Source organism: Lactuca serriola, chromosome 2 (genome assembly GCF_051521515.1).
Source record: "Lactuca serriola cultivar US96UC23 chromosome 2, Lser_US96UC23_V15, whole genome shotgun sequence".
NCBI lineage: Eukaryota > Viridiplantae > Streptophyta > Magnoliopsida > Asterales > Asteraceae > Lactuca > Lactuca serriola.
The window spans coordinates 92,918,336-92,935,974 of NC_136409.1; positions in this window are offsets into that span (position 1 = coordinate 92,918,336).

A 17,639-nucleotide genomic window follows, 5' to 3' on the forward strand; every position below is an offset into this window, starting at 1 on the left:
GTCTGGTTTAGACATTTATGATCTTCCCAAATCTCTTGAAACAAACTTTCCTAAATGAAGATGATGTCCCATGGAAATCATACTTCTTTCACCTCCTCCAATTATTCTCCCTAACCCACAAGTTCTTGAAAAGTTTAAGGTCACTCAAGCCCTATTGGCAAGGCAAGGTCTAGCTGTGATCACATCTTGGAGATGTAGTCACATATTGACAAGCCCGGGAGAGTTGGGTGTCAAAGTCTTGAGAAAGTTGGTGGTTCAATCACTTTCTAAGTCACATAGTGAGTTCTTTTGGGACTCCTATGAAATAGACTATGACAAGACCCTTAATGATCTTATCCATTTGCTAAGATCAACTTCCTAACACTTTATGGACATTGACAATGATGACATTGGATATCCAGTAAAGCTCTCTCTTCCCAATGGAAAGGGATCAGCCATAGTCAACTCGGTTGATCAAATGGTAAAGAGAGAGGCTAAGTCTAAGATAGTCCCATTATCAAGGGTCCATTGCCAAAGAAAGGGGCATTGGTTGCGAAGCTGCCAGTTTACCTAAGGGTGTTAAAGTCGATAAGTTTGATTCTACTTCAGGTAAAGTCCACTATCTAACTCTGCTAAGTTTCTATTCTGAGATTCTTGATACATGATGTGACTGGGTCACATGGTGATGTTTAAGAATCAAAGAAAAGTGAAGGAACTAAAAGAAAGAATATGTTGAATCTGATCGCGTAGATGGATTTCTATCGCATAGTTTGAAGATCGGATTCTTGAGCTACTTCTTAAGAGTTATGAGATATTGCTTAGGAATAGATAGCAACAAGTTTTCATATGGATTGTAAGGATAAGTTTTTCCACAAAGTTTTTAAAATCAAAGGAAAAAAAATTGATTTTATTTATTTTATGTATCCTTACAATGGCATTTGAGTAAAAAATTGTTGCTTATATGATTCCATTAATAACAAGAGTGGAAATATGAAATTGATTCTTTCATTTGTGGTAATGTCTAAATTTACCAAATAAGGAAAGATCCTCATCACCCACGTTTCAATTGGACCGGAACTTGGAATCATGCAAGTTGTATAGCATGATGAATGAGAATTTTTCATCTTTAGAAAATTAAGACTAGTTCCTTGTTCATTTGTATATGTGAGTCAAGTGAACGACTAAGGGATCGAGTACACATTCTTGTGCACTGGTCAAATCCACCACAAAATATCGATAAGATTATTCATCATAATTTATTAAAGCTCAGTAAATATGGTTATACTTACAAGCTAAAGTGTAATTCTGAGACATTGGAAAAGGTTCCAAGGTATGACAGAGCGAATAAGAAGAATCAACTTAGGCAGAAAGATAAAAGTTTCTCAAATCTGAAAAGATGGGAGAGTACTATAGTATCAGTTTTTGTGATCATCTTAATGATTATGAAACCATAGCACAATTAGTTCTCCAAGGAAATCTTAGCGCATTCTCATGACTAAGAAGAGGAACTTGAATTTTTGAAATGGTTAAATCAAGAAGATGAGTCATAGTTCGTTCCAATACAAGTCTTAGAGTCATACTCCAAGATTGTAACTTGAGTGACATGTCTTAGAGAAGGTTTGAAACACATGTCAAATGTAAGAGTAAAATTTTTCTACTCTTGTACATTTGAAATTGGTAAGTTGTGATGTTTTGGATAAAACAAAGACCAACTAAGGCCATTTGTGTGAAGTGTTTGTCTTGATTAGAATCCACACTATCTCTTAAATATCTAACAAGAAATTCGTATATGTCAAGAGGGAAGTGGGAGTTTGAGGTTCATAGCCTATCGTGCTGACATATTTTGTGCCCATTCCAATTAAAGTTGTCTTTGCATATGAGTTCTTAGAGTTCTCAATTGGTTGCACAACAACTTGGAAGCAATGGCAGGCCCTTGAGCTGCCAGGTGGCAAGAAATTAAGATTGAGTTCAGTCCATATGAGTTTGGATTTGTCATTATCCTTGTCTTCTGATTATGGTTTTGACAATTCACATGGATAAGAACACATACACCATTAAATGTAAGTGTCATAAGGTTTCTCTCTGATTCATGAAAATGATGGTGAGGAAACACTTTCACTAAGTAGATTTTAGCTAGATAGCAATTGTGATATTTGCATTCTCAAAGTCATTAGTGGAGCATGTGTGGTTTACCGACACACTAACATGGACTTGTGAGAAGTGGCAAAGGTCTAAACAATTGAGACTATGATTACAGTATCCCTTTTCATGGTTCTTAAATTGTTTACACACACTTATGAGTTATCTAAGATAAGGTGTGTGATTTTGATAAAGACTTATCAAAGTAATATAGTATCAGAAATCTGAACTTTGGTAAGAAAGTCAATAAAGTATTGATTTCTAGAAGTCCAGCTGATTTTTGAGTACATGTCAAAGCTAGTGGGAGCATAAGTGTTATGCTAATAATCATCATGTTAGTGGGAGCATGATAATTATAATAAGTATTGCAAGTTAGCAATGTTAATTATAGAAAACAAAAAGTTTCAATTGGGAAAGAATTTTTTTGCTATAATAATTAAGGGAGAGGAAATTATACTTCATCTCAAATCTAAAAGCTTAGATTGAGGTTTTAATCGTATTTAGTCAAGGATATATATATATATATATATATATATATATATATATATGAATTTGATGTTGGAATGGCTCAATATAAGGAAATTCTGTATATGGGTCCATTATTTGCATTCTAAAATTCGATTATGATTACGGCATCCCTTTTCATAATCTGAATTATGAGAACTTGGCAAATCGAAATGGAAATATTATAGCAAAAGACTGGTTTAGTCTTTATGTGAGACATCATGAATCGTGTCCCATATGCTTCGGATTAGGATCGACTACATGTGCTATATTCATCCTTTCTAAAATTTTCAAAATGCCTGGGGCATTAAGAAGGGAAAAGGTCTAGAACTGGATATGACTAAAATGATTTAGCAATTGTCGAGGAGAATCTAAGGTTTACCAAAGATTGGTTGCTCAAGGACAGTTGGAAGTATAGTGATAATTCTAGAAGGAACATATTGACATAATCTGTAAGGAGGCAACTCTTGTTCAGAAGTGATAGTCAAAATGGAATCTAGAAATGTTTCAAAGTTAGAAATTATTAAATCTGTGTAAGGTTAGGAAACTTAATGCAAGAAGGATGTTTCCAAGGAGTTGATCTCCTTTGGAATGCTCTGTAATGGTTGTTGTCAAGTCTTTATGACTTTGTACATAATCATTACAAGAGGATCAATGCATATAAGTTTAGAATCTAACAGTTTTCAGTAAATGGCATGAATTTGGAATTCTTGCACTTGCAGTAAGGATTTGGGACTGTGAAAAGAGGATCATTGGAGTTATGTTCAATTGCTCTATTTCACAAAGTAAAGATCATAGACAAACATAGTATGCATACTTGGTGTATGGCATGACTAGTGTTTAGAAAACATAGTGTACATGCTTGGAGCATGGGACAACTATTGTTTTAAATTCAAGAATAAAGTTAATAGTTGAAACAGTATACAATGAATAATATGTAATCATATGGTGACAAACAGTATACAATGAATAATGAATAATGTGTACCATATTGGATTCAATTATTATTGTGTTTCACTTTGCATGTTTTAACTTCCTGAATAACTAGGTCATTGTTCTGGATGACTAAGTTATTCAAACCATCCACATTCGGTCATATGTTGGAAGTAGATATGAATTAAGACTGTCATGGGTTGGCTTGTAGAGGTCTACGATGTTGGATAAAGGGCTACAACACTCATGAGTGCTCATAAGTTTTGAGTATTGGATTCAACGCGCGCTCATTGGAATCACTTCATGGATTTTATCACGAGTGATCATGAGACGATAATATCTTATATTCTTCAAACCTAGAGATATAAGTTGTTACTATGAGTTGGTTGTATATTGATTGCATGAAAACGCATTCGGTAACTCGGTGTTACAAAATGTGCCTTTGTGTATGATTCAACAAGTAGTAGAACAAGCCATATGATTCGAAGTTAATCGATTCCTTTTACCTTCGGGATAAAAGCGATATTTGTGGGCCCCTCGATGATTTGATGATGACAAATGGAAGTGCTCGGCCGGGCCAGCACTGATTTGATTTGTTCAATTAGTTAGTCATCATAAATCGGAAATCGGGAAACAACAAATGGACAGAGAGAATGATTATAATCCATGTCTCAATCCATATTATATCTAGAATGGAGGAATATATGATCCCTTATCTAATGGACAAGTCATTGACAAAGGTCAGAATTCATCGACAAGGTCAGAGTTCGACAAAAGCTTTTGAGAGCTACGATTGCCAGTTGGTTCCTGAAGTCATACGCAATAATAGTTTTAGACTTATCCAAGTGGGAGACTGTTGGATTAATGTCTAAGTCCAGAACTATAATTGGTGAGACTTGACCCAACCTGGCATGGTCCATTTGGGTTGCATGGCATCATGCATTTGGATAGACTATAATGAGAGAAATAACACTTAAGGTTGATTAATATATTATAAGTTCTAATATATTAATAAGATTATTTAATTAGTATTGATCAAGAATTAATCTAGGATTAATTAAGTGATCAAAAGAAAACTATTTAAGTGTCATTGTCTTGTTTTGGAATGCTGTTATGAAAGCAATGTAAATCTTTAAAATGAAACAGTTGATGTAAGTATGAAAACCCTAGAACATCTCATGTTTCCTACTAGTATGAAATGTAGTCTTCTACCAAGACCCGAATGTTTTGCTATAAGAATGAGAGTTTTTTCTTCTTTTTTACTATTACAAACAGTACTTAGTCTAACTCATCATTTATGTGAATGTATCAATAAATAAAGTAAATAGGAAAAGAATATAATAGTCTTCTACCAAGACCCGAATGTTTTGCTATGATAATGATAGTTTTTCCTTCTTTTTGACTATTACAAACAGTACTTAGTCTAACTCATCGTTTATGTGAATGTATCACAAAATAAAGTAAATAGGAAAACAATATAATAGTCTTCTACCAAGACCCGAATGTTTTGCTATGATAATGATAGTTTTTCCTTCTTTTTGACTACTACAAATAGTACTTAGTCTAACTCATCGTTTATGTGAATGTATCACAAAATAAAGTAATAGGAAAAATATAATTATGTAAGTGTTATCCTTTTGTATTAGGATTAACACGACATCGCGATTTGCGAAATGTATAACCTTTGAACATCCATAGATTGTTCAATTGTCCTCTGTAGCTACAACAGGTGGGAGGAAGGGTTAGTCCCGTAAAAGTATTCCTAATATAAGTATTAACCGTAGGCATCCGTAGATGTTCATCAACCTCTGTAGCGAATAGTAGGCCCGAGGAATGGTTAGTCCCGTAAAAGTATTCCTAATATAAGTATTGACCGTAGGCATCCATAGATGTTCAACGCCCACTGGTGCTAACAGCTGGGCTTCGGAATGGTTAGTCCCATCTAGATATCCCGTTGAACTGGGATAGGCAGGACAATTTACACAAAAGGTACTAATAAATCATCCTCGTACTTCTAGGTACAAGTATCCATGAAAGTGTATACAAGAAAATGTATCTATGTAATGGTACTCATGTAAGCGTCTTCATGTAAACATATTCATGTATCATGTAAGCATATGTAAGCATAGTCATGTATCATGTAAGCATATGTAAACGTACTCATGTAAGCGTATCTATGTAAACGTACTCTTGTATCATGTAATGTACTGGTATAGACTCATGAATGAACCGACTCTTGAGTGATTCCTTGTAATAGGAATGATGTTACGTATCTCCTAACTATCCCTATAATAGTTAACTGGAATGTAATTGATTGTCCAAACAGGTTTATACACCATTGCTATACAAAGGAGAGGGAAAGTGAATGAATGATGAAAACTATAACATCAATACATATATATATATATATATATATATATATATATATATATATATATATATATATAAGAACATAAGTGTATATATATATATATATATATATATATATATATATATAGTTTTGTTCAAGAAGGTAGAAATGGTTTTGTAAGATATCTATGAGTTTTGAACAATAATTAACAATGGCTTGATGTCATTTTAATAAACATTTCAAATGTACTACTTTTTCTACCAAGGTATTTTTAAAATAGAAAACCTTTTCATGCATCACATTTTGAAGTATGTGAAATCTATTGGATGAAAACACACTTATAAATATCTATGATTGATTTAAGAACATGTTGTTTTCTACTTGTATTCCCCCCCCCCCCCATTTAAAGCATTTAAAATCATTTAAACATTGATTAAGGGGTATGAACTCACCTGTAGATGGTGGTTTGGATGAACTGAATGATGTAGGATAGCTAGGTGACAAGTGAAGACTTGTTCACACTCAATGATCCTAGTTAACATATAATCACACATATATGTATTCAATTAGACTTTAAACCACTAATTGACAAAGTTAAGACATCCTAATGCATGTAAAACACCTTAATCTAAGTGCTACAAGCCATAAGGATTGCATCTAATTGCTAACGGACCTTGCTATTGTGTTTGGGGTTCAAGGGTAAACTCCCTTGGAGTTTACGGTTTTCATGACTTTGACCTAATGAGTTTACGGTCGTAAACTCAAGAGTTTACGGTCATAAACTCCTCTCTTTTTTACCATAAGTTGTTTTGAGGTTTTGCAAGTCCTTTGAAGCATTTCTTCTTGGTGGTTTGGCCTTTGGAAGAGATTAGGGCATCATTACACTCCTTTGAGGAGTTTACGGCCTCATGGTCATTTCTCTTTGGGTTTACTACCTTAAACTCATGAGTTTACTACCTTAAACTCATGAGTTTACTACCTTAAACCCATAAGTTTGGTATTTGGGGTTTTTTTTGTGATAAACTCATCAAGGATGAAGCTAGGCAAGTCCCTAAGGCATGGTGAAGCATCTAGGCACCTTAAGGCACCACTTTGCACCATAAATGGTGTTTATGGTTTTTGGGAGCCTCCCAAAACCGTGAACACCTTGATCTTTGTGTTCTTGGGACTTTTCTTTGATGTTAATATGTAACACAAGCTTAATAAGACTCAAGGATGGAAGTACTTACTATAACGAAGCTTGGATTTAGCTAAAAGTCCAAGAACACTTAGTGTGTGTTCTTGGTGTTCTTGGTGTTTTTGGAAATCTAATCAAAACACAAAAATGAACGGATGAATAGATGCACAAACACTAGATTAAGTGTTTAATCAACTTGGAATGGATAGAACACTTACAACTTTGAAGATCTTGAATTGTTTCTAGTTTGCTACTTGAGAGGTTTTCTTGAGTTTACTCTTTTGGAGTTTACTCTTTTAGGGTGAAAAGTGAAAAGTGATTAACTAGAGGAGTAAACTCATGCTTATGCATGAGTTCATGATTTTTGGAAGTTTTTCCGACCCAAACATAAAAGTTTGGCCGTGAACTTCTAAGACACGAGGTGTTTACGGTTTTTAAAATTCAAAACCCGAGACGACACTTTCTTTCACCCGTTCGTTTAAAAATAATATTAAAATAATCAAATGAACTTATTTTTCCCAAAAACAAGTAAAAGTGAACTTGACTTATAATATGAAGTGATTGATTGCTAGGGTTTGACTGAATGAAAATTTCGAGTTGTCACATCATCCCCCTGTTAAAGGGAATTTCGTCCCGAAATTAGAATTTTGGTAAGGAAGTAGGTATGAATGATCGAGTCGAGATGTGGGAAACTTCCTAATCGATTGGTTCTTGCGCTCATAAGTGAATACGGGTCCTCGGTTGGTATTCCAATGAACCTTCACTAACGGGCGACGGCATTGCTTCGTCCGCTTGACCACTCGGTCGAGGGTCACTACGGTTCTAATACGAAGGAGAGGATCTCATTAATCTCGATCTTGTCGAGTCGCTTACGAGAGTTCTAACAGAAATGTACAATTTGAAAATCGAGACGCGAGGGGTAAAATGTACTTTACTGAGTTCGCGGAGTAGGTCTAGTTTGTGAGATACAAGACCGATTCTGGTAAGAATCTCGGAGATCCTAACTATATTGGATTTAGCTTTCCACGCTTTATGAAGCGTATTAAGCCATTCCCAGAGTGAGACTTCCTATAGAATTTGGTCTCTCACTTGGAATTCCAAAGGTTCTTTCTCCTGCTTAACTTCCCAGTCAAGGGCCACCCCTTGCTGGGTCAAAGTCGAAAGGGTTTCTGTAATTTGCGAGGAGTTCTGAATGGACTATGATAGTAGGTCTGTATGACCTAGAATTTGGCGAAATTTATGTCGGTGACTACGGTGCCGACAAATTCCTAATGGTTTCGGATAATCTGCCAGAGTACTCAAGAATTTCCACATCACTAATAGTGTATCTTAGGAAATTTGACTCTTTAATTCCAAAACTCGAGTTCAGAGAACTTTGCGAAAAGTATCTCCGAGGGTAATGTTTCCATGGGTTCTTTCTTACTACGAGGGTAGATAAGTAAGTCATTACATGGAGAAATGACGAACTGATCCCAGTAAGAAAGACGTACCCTACTCATTTAGCTCATGAATACTATGGGTGTATTGGTCCTATCCGAGGGGTATTACTACAGACTCGAAATGTCCGCCGCGATTTCAGAGGGTAGTCTTCAGGACATCCTTCCCTATCACTTGAACTGGTGATATTCGGATCGCAGGTCCATTTCTGAAAGTGGTTCTTTCCCTGCGTTTGCTCAATCAACTCATCTATGCGAGGCAGAGACAACGATTTCTAAAGGAAATCTTAATGAAGTCCCTGATCGTCGAGGTACATATGATGCACTCAGTCGACCTCTGGTAAGAATAAGACCAGAGCTCTCAAGGGTGAGAAGCCTAGTCTTCTAATTCTATTGTTGAGTAGTTTGCTAAGTTTTCCGGGTTGTTCTTGTATCTCCGTAGGTGTTTAGTGTTGGATAAGGTGTCTAAGTCCATAACTTATTTGGTACATACTTGACCCGAGCCGGCATGGTCCATTTGGGTTGCATTTCATCCAAACTATTTATGGATAATTTTATGAGAGTTATACACATATGATTATTAATATATTATAAGTTATAATATATTAATATGAAGTCATGTTATTTAATTAGTCTTAGTCTTAAATTAATTATGAATTAATTTAGAGATTAAAAGGAAGACTAATTAGATTGTGGGCTATTGGTTTTATATAGTGTGGGCTAACACTCATTTGTTAATGGGCTAGGCTTGTATGGAAGTCCATGGATGATCCATGGAGCTTTTAACCCATGGATCCTTGGAAAAGGAAAGGTCATGGGTTATTAGGGTTTCACCCTAATCATGTACACTATATAAGCATGCTTATGTTGCATGAAATAGCCACTAGTGGCACTAGTTGTGTGAGACTTTGTGTGTGGCCGAAATTATAGTGTGTATACACTCTCTCAAAGTTTTCCAAGAGTTTGTGGTGATTTGTGATTCCATTTGAGGCATTCACACTATTGGTGCTTGGCCCTCAAACTCCTTAGGAATCAAGCTCATCATCAAAAGGTATGTAATCTCATCTAATTCTTTTATGTTTAAAAGTACTCCATGCCATGTTAGATAGGTTATGAACCTTGGAAAATTATTATTTTGCATGTATTTAGACAAACATAGATCCAAGGTTTATTAGGGTTGCATGCACACTTAGGAAGTGTTAGATTGCTCAAAACCCAACAGTGGTATCAGAGACTAGGCTTGCTTGTTTGAATACTTGATGCAAATTGCTAAAAATCGAAGATTTTATGCTGTCTGCACAGCTGACTCGCCGAGTCCATGAAGGGACTCGACGAGTCCAAGGAAAAACTCATCCAACTCGGCGAGTTGGTTCATGCACTCGACGAATTGGACCCCTAGACAGCATATCTTCGAGTTTTGGTGCTGGAATTGGTCTAGAATCATTACCTTAAACTGTTTTGGACTCATAAAACCTGTTTTTGATGTGGTAATGATGATGGTGGAGTAATTTCAAAGTTATAATCAAAATTTCAATTTTGTATGTGTTCATATGATTCTTGAAATTGTTGATGTGGATGTTCATGTTCATATGAGTTTTGTTAGATCATATGAATTATTTGCAAATTGTTTGTTAGTTAATTCTTGATCTTAATGTGTTTTAATGGAATTCTTAATTTGTCCTCAAGTTATGGAATTCCAAGAGTTTTTCTTTTAAATGTTTTTTAAGAAGTTGTAGGTTACATTTTCTTGAAGAGTTTTTCTCATAAATGTTTTATGGACTCCATAATTTGTCCTCAAGTTATGGATTTCCAAGAGACTCTTCATTAAAAGCTTTAAAACACTTAATTAAAACTCATAAGTTATGAATATCCAAAAGTTTATGAATTGTTCAAAACTTGCCCTCAAGTTTTGGAATTTGTAAAGTCCCACACAAACTTTAAATCCATACCCTAGAGTTTTAATAGTTAAAATTCAACCCTTATACTATTTATAACATTAATGGTTAATTATTATATATATGTATAAGAATAAGTCGTTCTACCGTTAGTAGGCCTCATTCACGAAACCGGTCTATAAGGTGGGTATAAGGTTGTTGCCTATAAAATGGCGACTTAATGGGTGTCCACTCTCACCCACCGCTTGCTTGATCGGTGGAGGGTCGTTAGCCGAACGGGTAGGACAATGACTTTAAATTCTCATTAAAAGTATAATGCTTATTATAAAGTAACTAAATATATTTTTTTTATTTAATTCCCAATCTTAGTTACTTTAGGAAAAATTGTAATTTGGTGCTAGCCCATGGAATTCACACTTTGTACCTTACCAAGTCATTGGTGGAGCGTGTGTGGTTAACCGGCACACTAACTTGGACTAGTAAGGATCACGAAGGGTGACTTAATGTTTGTCATAGATCAATGGAGCGTGTGTGGTTAACCGGCACATTGATTGGGTGATAATATTAAGGGTACCAAGTGAATTGGTATGGTTATTCACACCTTGTTTTGTGATCCTCGGCATCCCAGTCACAAAATTTGAGAGGGCACACTCGAGATTGAAACATGCCATTGAAAAGTTCAATGAATCTCAAAAGATCTAGGAATTTCAAATCCAATTAAAACCTAATAAATTATTTCGTTTTTCATGGTGGAAATTGGTGAATCGTCATTCGCCTACCTTCAAATATTTTATAGCTTGGATTACGGCATCCCTCTTCCAAATTATAAAATATTGTGTTGGGTCCTAGCCTTAATATTTCATATTGGGTGTTATATTAAGGATTTTGAATCAACTAACTTGATTTTCTCCTATTATAGATGTCTGGTTTAGACAACTATGATCTTCCCAAATCTCTTGAAGATGGTGTCCTTCAACATCATGCTTCACTTCATCCACCTCCTCCAATTATTCTCCCTCACCCACAAGTTCTTGAAAAGTTTAAAGTCACTCAATCCCTATTGGCAAGCATAGTCTATGTGTGCTCACATCTTGGAGATAAAGTCACATATTAACAAGCCGGGAGAGTTAGGTGTCAAAGTCTCGTGAAAGTTGGATGTTCAATCACTTTCTTAGTAACATAGTGAGTCTCTTTGGGACTACTATGAGACAGACTATGACATGACGCTTAATGATGTTATTTATTTGCTTGGTGTTGTGGAATCAGCAATGATTTGGAACACCAGTAAAGCAAATTTGATTAAAAGAACAACTTCCTAAGTCGTAAATGGACATTGACAATGGTAGCATTGGTTATCTAGAAAAACATTTCTCTTCCCAATGGAAAGGGATCGGCCATAGTCAACTCAGTTGACCAAATGGTAAAGAGAAAGGCTAAGTTTGAGATAGTCTCATGTGCCATTACCAATGGGTGTATATGTTTTATTGCCAAAGGGAGGGACACTGATTGCAAAGCTGACATATTTACCTGAAAGATCATAAGATTGATTAAGTCAAAAAGTTTGACTCTACTTCAGTTAAAGTCCACTGACTAACTCTATTATGTTTGTATTTGGAGATTCTTATTACATAATGTGAATGGGTCACATGTTGATGTTTTTAAGAATCAAAGAAAAGATAAGAAGCTTAAAGTAAGTATATGTTGATTCTGATTGCGAAGGTGGGTTTCGATCGCATGGTTCGGTAATCAGAATTTTGAGCTGTTGCTTAAGAGTTATAATATATTGCTTATGAATAGATAACAACAAGGTTTTCATGTGGATTGTAAGGATAAGTTTTTCCACAAAGTTTTAAAAAAAAAAGAAAAAAAGGGGTTTTTAATTTATTTATTTTAAAAATATCCTTACAATGGCATCTGTGGAAAATTGTTGCTTATATGATTCCAGTAATAGCAATATTGGAAAGTAAATTTGATTCCTTCATTTGTGGTAGTGTCTGAATTTACCGAATGAAGAAAGTTTTTCATCACCCAAGTTTCAATTGGACAGAAACTTGGAATCATACAAGTTGTATTGTATGATGGATGAGAATTTTCATCTTTGAAAATTAAGACTAATTCTTTGATCACATGTATATGTGAGTCAATTGAAGGACTAAGGAATTAGGTACACTGGGTGTGCGCTGATCAAGGTCCACCACAAAGATTGATTTGTCATGATTTACTAAAGATTAGTAAATATGATTATACTTATGAGGTTAAGTATAATTTTGTAACATTGGAAAGGTTACAATATATGACAAAACAAATGAGAAGAATCAAATTAGGCAGAAAGATAAAAGTTTCTCAAATCTGAAAGGATGGGAGAGTACTTTAGTATCGTATTTCATGATCATCTTAATGATTATGAAACCATATCACAAATTCATACTCTAAGGACGTCTTAGTGCATTGTTATGGCTAAGAAGAGAGGTCATGAATTGTTGCATTGGTTAAAAAAAAGAAGATGAGTCGTACTTCGTTCCAAAACAATTCTTAGAGTCATACTCCAAGATTGTAACTTTGAGTGACATAAAGGAAGATTTATTAACACTAGCCAAATGTAAGAGTAAAATGTTTTCTACTCTTGTACATTTGAGATTGGTAAGTTGTGATGTCTTGGATGAGACAAAGACCAACTAAGACCAATTGTGTGAAGTGTTAGTCTTGATAAGAATCCGCACTGTCCCTTGAATATTTGTTTTGTCAAGGAATGGTTCTTGACTGGGGAAACTTATATGTCAAGGGGACAGTGGGAGCCTTAAATATCCTGAAAGAGTTTCAAGATTTAATCAAGAGTAAAACCTGTAATTTATCACTAGCACACGACTTAAGGTTTGCAGCCTATCGTGTTGACATAATTCTTATTTTTGTACCTACTTCAAATAAGTTGAATTTGCATGTGAGTTATCAGAGTTCAACTTGGAAGCATTGGTAGGCCTTGTGCTACCAAGGTGACAAGAAACTAAAATTGAACAAGTTTAATCCATGTAAGGCTGAATTTGTCACTAATCTTATCTTGTGATTATGGTTTTGACAAATTCACATGGATAGGAACTCATACACTATAAAATCTAAGTGTCATAAGGTTTCTCTCCGATTCATGAAAATGATGGTGAGGAAACGCTTTCACTAAGTAGATTTTACGTAGATATCAATTGTGTTATTTGCATTTTCAAAAGTCGTTAGTGGAGCGCGTGTGGTTAGCCGGCACACTAACATGGACTTGTGAGAAATGGCAAATGCCTAAGCAATTGAGACTATGATTACGGCATCCCTTTTCATAGTTCTGAAAAATGTTTAGACACACATGTGAGCTATCTAAGAAAGGGTGTATGAATCTAAATTTCAAAAGTCCAGCAAATTTCTAGAAATATGTCAGAGCTAGTGGGATCATAAGTGTTATGCTGATAATCATCATGTTAGTGGGAGCATGATTATTATGTTTAGTGTTGCAAGTTAGCAATGTTAATTATAGAAAACAAAGTTTCAATTCGTGAAGTTGTAGGGGTTGAAAAGTTGTTTTGCTATAATTAAGTGAGAGGAAATACTTCATTTCAATTCTAAAGCTTAGATTGAGATTTTAATCATCTTTAGTCAAGTGTATATATATGTGTATATATATATATATATATATATATATATATATGTGTGTGTGAATTTTATGTCTGAATGGTTCGACTTAAGGAAATTCTATATATATTGCGTTCTCAAAATTTGATTATGATTACGGCATCCCTCTTCATAGTTAAATTTTGAAAAACATGGCAAATAAAAAAATATTGTAGCAAAAGACTTGTCTAGTATCGTGTCTTTATGTCAAACATCATGAATCGTGTCCCATATGCTTCGGATATAGGATCGATTGCATGTGCTATAATATTCATCCTTTCTAAATTTTCCAAATGCTTAAGGCATTGAGAAGGGAAAAGTCTAGAACTGGATATGACTAAAGTGATTAAGCAATTGTCGAGGACAATCTGAGGTTCGCCAAAGATTGGTTGCTCAGGGAAAGTTGGAAGTATGATGTAAGTTGTCGGAAAGGACCATATTGACATATTCTGAAAAGAAGTAACTCTTGTTCGGAAGTGATAGTCAAAATGGGACTATGGAAATGTCTCCGTAGGTGGAAGTTATTCAATCTATGTAAGATTAGAAAGCCTTAATGCAAGAAGGATGTTCAAAGCAATGTACTTTGAATATGAGACTTCAGTTCCATAGAAGTTGACCTTCTTTGGAATACTTAGTAATGACTGGTGACAAGGTTTTGGTGACTTTGTGCATAATCATTACAAGAGGAACATTGCATAAAAGTTTAAAATTTAACAGATTTTTTGGTAAATGATAGGAATCGGGGATTCTCACATTTACAATAAGGATTTGGGATTGTGAAATGAGTATCAATGGAATCATGTTCAATTGATCTACATCACAATGTAAGGATCATAGACAAACATAGTGTGCATACTTGGAGTATAGCATAACTATTGTTTAGAAAAACAAAGTGTACATGCTAAGAGCATGGGACGACTGTTGTTTGTATTCAAGTCTTAAGTTGATTGTTTGAAACTTTATACAATGAATAATGTGTAATCAATATGGTGATAAATAAAAGGTGGTTCTATTTATATTCAAAAGGGTTCTGAGACCATATTAGATTCGATTATTATTGTGTTTCACTTAGCATGTTTTGACTTCCAAAATAGCTAGGTTATTCTTTCCGAATGACTAAGTTATTTAAACACTCCATAGTCGTTCATATGTTGGAAGTAGGTATGAATCAAGACTGTCATGAATCGAGTTTGTAGATGGCTAAATGGGTTTAGTCATAGCAATGGTTGCTACAACATTCATGAGTGCTCATAAGTTATAAGTATTGGATTAAACCCACGCTCACTTGTATCACTTCATGGAATTTATCTCAAGTGATCATGAGACTGTAATATTATATAAATCTTCAAACCTAGAGATATGAGTTGTTACCTATGAGTTGGTTGTGCATTGATTGCACGTAAACGCATCAGTAACTTGATGTTATAAAACGTGCCTTTATGTACAATTCAACAAGTAGTAGAACAAGCATATAAGTCGAAGTTTATCTGTTCCTTCTAGAAATAGAAGCGATATTTGGGCCCCTCGATGATTTTGTTGTGACCTATGTACCGGCCGGTCAGAACTACATTGATGTGTTCGATTAAGTTCTTTGTCAAACAAATCGGAAATCGGGAGACAAACTGCTGGACAATAAGTACGACGTTGTTCCATGTATTTGTCCGGCTGATATCATGAGAACAGAGGATTATATGATCACTTATCTAAAATGGCGCTTCATAGTTCAACAGAGTTTTCGAGAGCTACAATTGCTGGTTGGTTCTTGAAGTAACATACGCAAATATAGTTATTAGACTTATCCAAGTGGGAGTCTGTTGGATAAGGTGTCTAAGTCCATAACTTATTTGGTACATACTTGACCCGACCCGGCATGGTCCATTTGGGTTGCATTTCATCCAAGCTATTTATGGATAATTTTATGAGAGTTATACACATATGATTATTAATATATTATAAGTTATAATATATTAATATGAAGTCATGTTATTTAATTAGTCTTAGTCTTAAATTAATTATGAATTAATTTAGAGATTAAAAGGAAGACTAATTAGATTGTGGGCTATTGGTTTTATATAGTGTGGGCTAACACTCATTTGTTAATGGGCTAGGCTTGTATGGAAGTCCATGGATGATCCATGGAGCTTTTAACCCATGGATCCTTGGAAAAGGAAAGGTCATGGGTTATTAGGGTTTCACCCTAATCATGTACACTATATAAGCATGCTTATGTTGCATGAAATAGCCACTAGTGTCACTAGTTGTGTGAGACTTTGTGTGTGGCCGAAATTATAGTGTGTATACACTCTCTCGAAGTTTTCCAAGAGTTTGTGGTGATTTGTGATTCCATTTGAGGCATTCACACTATTGGTGCTTCGCCCTCAAACTCCTTAAGAATCAAGCTCATCATCAAAAGGTATGTAATCTCATCTAATTCTTTTATGTTTAAAAGTACTCCATGCCATGTTAGATAGGTTATGAACCTCGGAAAATTATTATTTTGCATGTATTTAGACAAACATAGATCCAAGGTTTATTAGGGTTGCATGCACACTTAGGAAGTGTTAGATTGCTCAAAACCCAACATAAAGACGGTAAGGCGATCTGGTTATAAGAGTCATACTGGGTTCTAAGTTTGTTCACATGGCAATGCAGTTACTCGTAGTCTTGGGCAGTCTCCATCCTGAAGTTCATATTAGAATTCATACATGGTTCAACGATCACAATCTCGTGTATACGAGTCGTATATAATTAAGATTGAAAAGGTAGTCGAATAACTGATTCTTCCTTAAGCTCACATCCCATCGAGGGAAAAGAAGTTAAAGTGGAATCATCAATTCTAAACTTGTAGAACCTTGATTATATATTACTCTCATTTATACATTCCTCAGTGATAGATCGACCGTATGAATCTTTGGATTAAACTTGACGTACTGTACGAGTGATACGGCAGGGATTCCTTCGGAAAGGAAAAGAACTATAAGGTACTCCATGCATGAGTACTTCGGTGTTCTGATATGACGGCTTCACTAAAAGACGATTACTGAGAAGGAGATGTATGTATGGAGCTGGTATTGCGAGGATCGAATTTACTCGAGTCGTATGATAAAGTCGGAATCATATGGAAACTAAAGACATTAGATTTGAACATAAGGCGTTACAGAGAAAACACAATAGTATAACCTTTAACAGAGTTACTGTACTTAAGATTTACTACAAGGCTATTGCTGCGAACAAGGTATACTACAAAAGACAAGTATACGCAACACGAGCATCCCTTAATGGATGGGATCTCGCAAAAGGTAAGACTCTGGTTGCACTATTTTTGGATAGTTTATTAGTCTGTTACAACGAAACGCCTAAATTACATTAATGTGGGTCCGGAGTAGACTCTCACGCGGCGGTGGTCGGTAGCATACTTCCATCTGTGCCAGCATTTGCTGCCTCTGGGCAGTTCCTTTTGTAGTGACCTACCTTTCCACAACCATAGCAAGCCTGGTTCACACCGGTGTTGGGCACTTGGTTGATCGGCCTTGTTAGGCTCTTGCAGTAACGTCTGGTGTGCCCCCTTCTGTTGCAGT